The 6,809-nt window shown below is 38.9% G+C and overlaps 1 pseudogene; it reads left to right on the forward strand.

Annotated features, from left to right (window-relative positions):
* Positions 1–431: 431 nt before the first annotated feature.
* On the forward strand, positions 432–2,322 carry LOC148915192 (putative protein phosphatase 2C 55; annotated as a pseudogene).
* Positions 2,323–6,809: the final 4,487 nt, after the last annotated feature.

Genomic DNA, 6,809 nt, shown 5'->3' on the forward strand with positions numbered 1-6,809 from the left:
CCCTTTTTTTTATGACGTGGACTTCCATGTAGACCAAAAATTAATAAAAAATTATCTACATATTAAAAATAATTTTAAAATCATATTAAAATCATTAAAAATAAATAAAATTGGGTTTAATAAATAAAAAAATCTCATTTCTCTTCTCCAACCCAGCCAACATTCAGCTCCGAACCATTTTTCTCCGAACCAGATTCAAGAGAGAGAGACAGGGAGGGGCGAAGAGATTTCAGGAGAGGAGGGAAAGGGGCTGGGGCTGGGGCTGGGGCGAGGCTGCTTGGAGAAGAGGGGTGGTGCTCACTGCTGAGATGAGGGATTTCGGGCGATGTGCGATGAGTACACAGGATTTGGGTCGGTTTATTTGGCCTCTGAAAAAACCCAGATTGGGTAGCGAGGGTTTTCCGGCGATCATGGCGGTGAAATAGGCATTGATGGTTGAATCGCTTGAGCTGATGATGGAAAAGTCACTTCTTCAAACACTTCGTAGCAGCCCTTTTGTTATCAACTGTTATGGAGAAGATGTGACTGCTGGGTTTGGTCATAATTTGGTATACAATGTCTTCTTGGAGTATGCTGATGGAGGAACAGTGGGGGATTTGATAAAGCAATCTGGGGGCTCTAGCCTCTGTGAATTACAAGTGAGGAAGTATACAGAGTCGATTTTGAAAGGGGTTCAGTACATTCATGAAATGGGTTTTGTGCACTGTGATTTGAAGCCTGAAAACATCTTACTTGTGACCTCTGGTTCTTGTTCTGATTTTGTGCCCAAAATTGGGGACTTGGGACTGACAAAGAGTTCAGAAATGATAAAATAAACAAAACAAATCAGATCTGAGTATGTTCTGTTGCCTTTGGATTCTTGGAATTCCAGTGCAAATTCATACTTTCATACATAATCCAAATGGAAATAAGAATATGAATTGAAATAAAAAGATGGGTTCGTTTCATCTTCTTAGAAAACTTCAAGTTCACTTAATTCCAGTTTCCACTATACAAAACTCTCTCAGATGACTTGAATGTTTTGACAGAGAGAGTAGAGGCAATTACTCGTTGGACAGTGTCTCGACAATCTCAAAGTCGAAGTCAAAGAGATTCAGAATAATCTCAGTTTGGACTAGGAGGAGCAAGGTGGGGCAGCCAGGATGAGCGTTGGGGGAAGATGGTGGGTGCGAGGTGGGCATATGCTGGAGAGGAGAGGAGAGTTCTGGGTTGGGGTGGGTCGAGAAGAAGGGAGAAGGAGAGAGAGAGAGTTGTTTAGGTTTTTATTTTTTTAAAACAAATATTTATTATTTTTTTAAAGTAGATAATTTTTTATTAATTTTTGGTCCATGTGGAAATCCACGTCATCAAAAAAAGGGGTCCCATTTTTGACACGTCAGCATTTAACGGATTTCCTAACGGACTCGCTAACGGATGGAGCAATCTGTAAGTTTTCGCGACGTTGTGTATATACCCATAAATATCCTCAAAATCGGGTATGAACTGGTAAATGACCCTATAGGTTGGGGGGTTTATTGTAGTTTATCCTTCTTTTTAAATACTCTTTTGTCCAGACCAACGGCGTGGCAGACGCGTCGGCGGCTGGGCCAAGATAGGCATTGATGCAGGCGTGTACGCAAAGGGACTCATGAACAACGCCAACCACACGGCCATGGACATGACCCAAGCCGCAGCCGTCTCCGTTGATCCAAAAAATGTGTTGAACCAAGCCTACGCGAACAGCGCCAGAGTACAAGGCTCGTCCACAGCTTGCATCCTCAGCCTCAATAAAGAGCGTGGGGCACTGCACGCCGTAAATGTCGGGGACAGCGGCTCCATGGTGTTCAGGGACAGCAGGGGTTTGTACAAGTCTCCACCTCAGCAGCGCATGTTTAATTGTCCGTACCAGTTGGGGAACTACGTCTGCTACGAGCGTCCCAAGGCGGCTCTGGAGTTTGTGATGGAGGCAGTCCTGGGGGACATCATAGTGCTTGGGACAGATGGGTTGTTGGACAACATGTTTCCGAGTAAGATTGAGGATGTTCTTGTGGCATATAGAGGAAGCAGTCGGGATTGTGAGGAGTTGGCTTCCGCCATAACCAACCTGGCACTGTTTAACTAGTTGGACAAGTACAGCGTTAGCCCTTTTCAGATGGAGGCTGAGAAGGTGGGGGTGGAGCACGCGGGACGCAAGATTGACGACATCACTGTCGTTGTCGCTCAAGTTGTGGCTTCTAGTACCTCCTTCACTACACCAGCTAGCTTAGGTTTCGGTTTTGAACACACAAATACAAAAAGAAAAAGAGAAGACTGTATTAGGTTTAGAAATTGAGGTTGCACTTCCACGTTATTATAATTAATACAATTCTTTATTTTTTTTAATTCAAAAGTTTACATTACAATTAGCTGATGAATTGAATGTTGCATCCAATACCAATAGTAAATTTATATTTTTAACTGTATATATATAGTAATGCAAAAGCATTATTCTCTCTTCATTATCGTTTGCTCCTGATGCAGACTAAATCTTGATCATCCACATGAGGCTCACAAGCCAGTGGAGCTGCCAATAAGGGATAAAAGAATACAGATACATAAGTAAATTCGAAGTTGCAGTCTGCAAGTACATCAGGAGCATATGTACATGTAATCTAGTTGGAACTTGGAAGCACTTTATAGGGTTTCATTTTCTTTTAAGTAATTGCATTATGTCACAATATTTTTCATAGTTAATTTGGAAAATGCGATTGAAAAATTATCTATGTTCCTGTTTATCAGTCCAAATGTGTTAATTTGGAACTTGGTATAGAGCTGATAATCCATTATATATTATGGAGTTGATTAAGTTGATTTTAATTTTAAAGAAAGCTATCCTCCGGTTGTAAGATATTATGTAGAAATTGGAAAAAGAAAAAAGAAGAAGAAGAAATTCGACACAAATTAGCTTTTAATCTACTGGTACTTATATCTCAAGTTCGAATCCACTCTTCTTTTGATTTTAAAAATACAATAAAATAGATAAAAGAACCAAATATAAAAGAGTCTACTAGTGAATTTTCTCATATGACTATAAGTTGTATTGGATCGGGTTCCATCTATATATATGGCTGGTATTGGGTCGTGTCGTGTCAAGTTCGGGTCGTGTTTAGACAATAAATGTGTCAATATTGCTCAAGCCAAACCCGACCCATTTAATAAACATGTCATGTCGGGTTCTTTACGTACGATATTTCTATTGCTTGTGATTGTCGATGATTGTACGTCATCTAATTGGTTCCTCTTCCATTAGTGGTATGGGATTTTGTTCTGCACATTTCTTCATATTTTACTGTTAGAATTGCTTTGTTGTGGCCTCCTTTTCGGAACCTCCCTTTCTGTTGCTTGGGTTTTGCCCCTATACAAGCCTTGGCAGTTCCAAAGTTGGGAGAAGTTTTTGGCGGTTCATTTGATCCTCTACAAGCATTGCAGTTCCAAAGTTAGGAGCAGTTACTAACGGTTTTATTGGGTGTTTTCAACGTTAACAGACAAGTTTGGAGTAGTTTCTTGTGGGTTGATGGCTACTACAATACCAGATAAGTTTTGCCTTGTTGGCCATGTTATGTTGTTACATTTAGAACGATCATCTTGGTGTTCTCTTTGTTACTTTTGTTTTCCTTTTGTTGTGTCATTGTGTTTATTTTTCTTGTTTTGTGGATTTGTGGGTTTTGTGTCTTTAGTTTTCTTTGTTTTTTTTGAAGCTTGGTTTTAGTAGGCTTTTGTTTCTTTTTATGGTTACTTGTTGTTTTGCTTTCGTTTTAGCATGGTCTTTTTAGTTGTTGTCTTGTTTCAGTTTGTTTTTTAAGTTTTCTAATAAGGTTCTTCTACACTCAGTTTTGTGTAGTTGTGTTCTTCTTATTTTTGTTTTAAGTAGACATTTGAAGGTTGTCGGTTAAGTTCTCATGGTATGTATGCATTGTTATTTTTTCTTTTCTTTTATTTTGTTTCCAGCTTTTGTCCTTCTAACTTTATTTTTTAACATTTTGTTTGGGTTTTGTTGGCTAGTTCTCTTTTGAAAGGATGTTCACGCTTCCTCCTTTTCTTTTCTTTTTCCTATTGAGTTGTTTAGGCACCAGTCTTTTTTTAAAAAAGATCACGCATATCATGTTTGGGCTTTGAATAGTATTGGCTATTTTCAGTGCTATCTTATGTACACTCTTATGGTGCTTATTATTTTAATAAAGCATTTATTCCAACAAGAAAAAAAAAAGAAAAAAAAAAGAAAAAGAAGATTATGGAGAATCTGAAAAGAAAGAGATGATGCTTACATTGTTCCCACAACCTTGTGAGTATTTGCTAGACTCAGCGTGCCTTGAACGATACGTGCCAATCCATGATTTGAAATTTTTGGGTTCATGTTCTCATCCAAGAGAATGTTATTGACCTTCAAATCTCTATATATTACCTTCAAACAGGAATCATGGTGGAGATAAAGAAGCCCTTTAGCAATACTCTGAATAATCTTAAGGCGTCAACCCCAATCAAGCACTGCTCCTCCTATCATTGGAATTCAAAATATAACAGTAATGTCATTTGTTGATGCTCTTTTTGGGAGGTTAACTTAGAGAAAGGTGGATAGTCTTCAGCAGGGGAGAAGGTGAGGACCTTTGGTAAAGGAAGAGCCTGCAGAAGACAAAGTGAGAGGAGCAGTCGTCCAGCTTCGGACACCAGTGTGGTGCCGACCTAAGGCTCTCTGATACTTAAGTCAGCTATGAGTGGTAAAATTGGCAGAGTAACAGTAAGAGTGATCGAGAAGTTACCCTTTTTACTTGGGTAATGTTCCCTATTTATAGGGAAGTGAAAGTGGGAGGTTTACACAAAATTTCGATGTGGGACTTTATGCAAGTCGCTGTGGTGATGACAGGTGTCTTAGATATTAGGTTCGGCAATTGAGAGCTTCGGCCGTTGGGAGGTTCGGCAGGTGTCTAGCACCTTGGAAGAGTGTCTTCCTTCGGCAAGGGAGAAAGTGTGTCTGCCTTGGTGCTAGTCATTTTGAGGCTGTACATGCTTGGTTGATTATGGTGTAAACATCATTGATACATCCCAATCCCATGCACTTCACAATGAAAAAATTGGCCATCACTATGTAACAAAAAGCAGAGAAACTAACTGAATACAAGAGTATCCAAGCTTCCTTTTGGCATGAACTCGTAAATTAGTAACTTCTCCATCCTAGACAGAGCAGCCCATGATCCTAACAAGATTTTTATGTTGGAGTTTGGAAATCAACAACATCTCATTCTTGAACACTTCTACGCCTTGCCCTGAGCTACTAGATAGTCTTTTTACTGGTATTTCCTTCCCTTCTTGTAGCATATCCAACACAAGGTCCACAAATTAATCATCCCTTGATGACCTCATTCTCTTACCCTTTTGGTTAGATCGCAGTCTGTGCAAGCTGAACACCATGGCAGCCAAGATACTGTTAAAACAAATAGCTATGAGGCTGACCATTAACTTTATTCGTTTTCCTTCACTTGAAATGATGAATTTTTATTACAAGAAATATGAGACAGAAAAGGAAAAATACTGCTGATTAGAGTTGTGTAAGCAATAGAGTTTATCACTTACCTAATTCTACGTGTGCTAGGCGAATAAAAAGATCTACTCCACCAGAGGAACTCCTGAATATCAATAAAGTCTTTGGACCAGACCAAACACCCTATATTGTTAACATGTGTATAAGCCAGGCAAGAACAACTATTTGCACCCTAAGTCAAAATATACTCATGAGAAGCTCGTAGGTTTACACTTCCTATCTTCCAAAACCCATCTTCTTTTCCTCTCGAAGCACTGACTTGTGTTACTCTCACACAACAATTTGGTTTTCCTCACACACCCCCATGTCCAGTTTCCTTTGCTCCACTCTTCATGTGACTGTGGTACAAACCCTTTCAAACACTTGCATATTGGAGATTCAGAAGCTTTGCAAACCCCAAAAGGTCCTCATTTTCCATATTCGTCACATGGACCTAAACCCTAAACCCTACTAAATTTATATTTTTAACTGTATATATATAGTTATGCAAAAGCATCATTCTCTCTTCATTATCGTTTGCTCTAGATGCAGACTAAATATTGATCATCCACTTGAGCCTCACAAGCCAGTGGAGCTGCCTATAAGGGATAAAAGAATACAAATACATAAGTAAATTCGAAGTTGCAGTCTGCAAGTACATCAAGAGCATCTGTATATGTAGGGCTCGTTTGGGAGTGCTTCTTCCCGAAGCGCTTATGTCAGTATCGCTTATGCCAGTAGCGCTTCTATAAAAAAGCAGTTTGTCGTTTGGATGCCACATTTAAAAGTACTTTTACACTACATAAAAGTGTTTTTGATATTTTATTGAGTGTTTGGCTGACACTATAAAAGGTTACCTTGAGGCTTTTTTTATGTTCTCATCTTTTTCTCTTGAGTCTTTTAGGTCGACATCTGGTTCAATGTATTTGTGTTGTTTCAATTGTTCTTAATAAAGTTCTGTTTCCTATGAACAAAGGATAAAATATAAAATATTGAGCAACAAAATACGTTTTCCACAAGCTTGTAGTCGGCTTCAGGCATATACGCTGCTGCTATCTTCCTTTGTTGGTTCACCGTGTAGCATGAATTTCTTGAACCCTTGAATATATGTACTGTTCTTCTAGTGTTCAAGAAATTTTTTTCAAATTTAAATTGGAAAGGGCATTCAATTTTATTGAAATTTAAAGTTCTGTATACAAAATTTGGAATTTTACAACTGATTAAATCCATGTCTTCCATTTCAGAGTGGCTCTGCATAGCTTATGTGAATGCACCG

The sequence above is a fragment of the Prunus mume genome, linkage group LG7, assembly GCF_029339155.1.
Source record: "Prunus mume cultivar Tortuosa linkage group LG7, ASM2933915v1, whole genome shotgun sequence".
NCBI lineage: Eukaryota > Viridiplantae > Streptophyta > Magnoliopsida > Rosales > Rosaceae > Prunus > Prunus mume.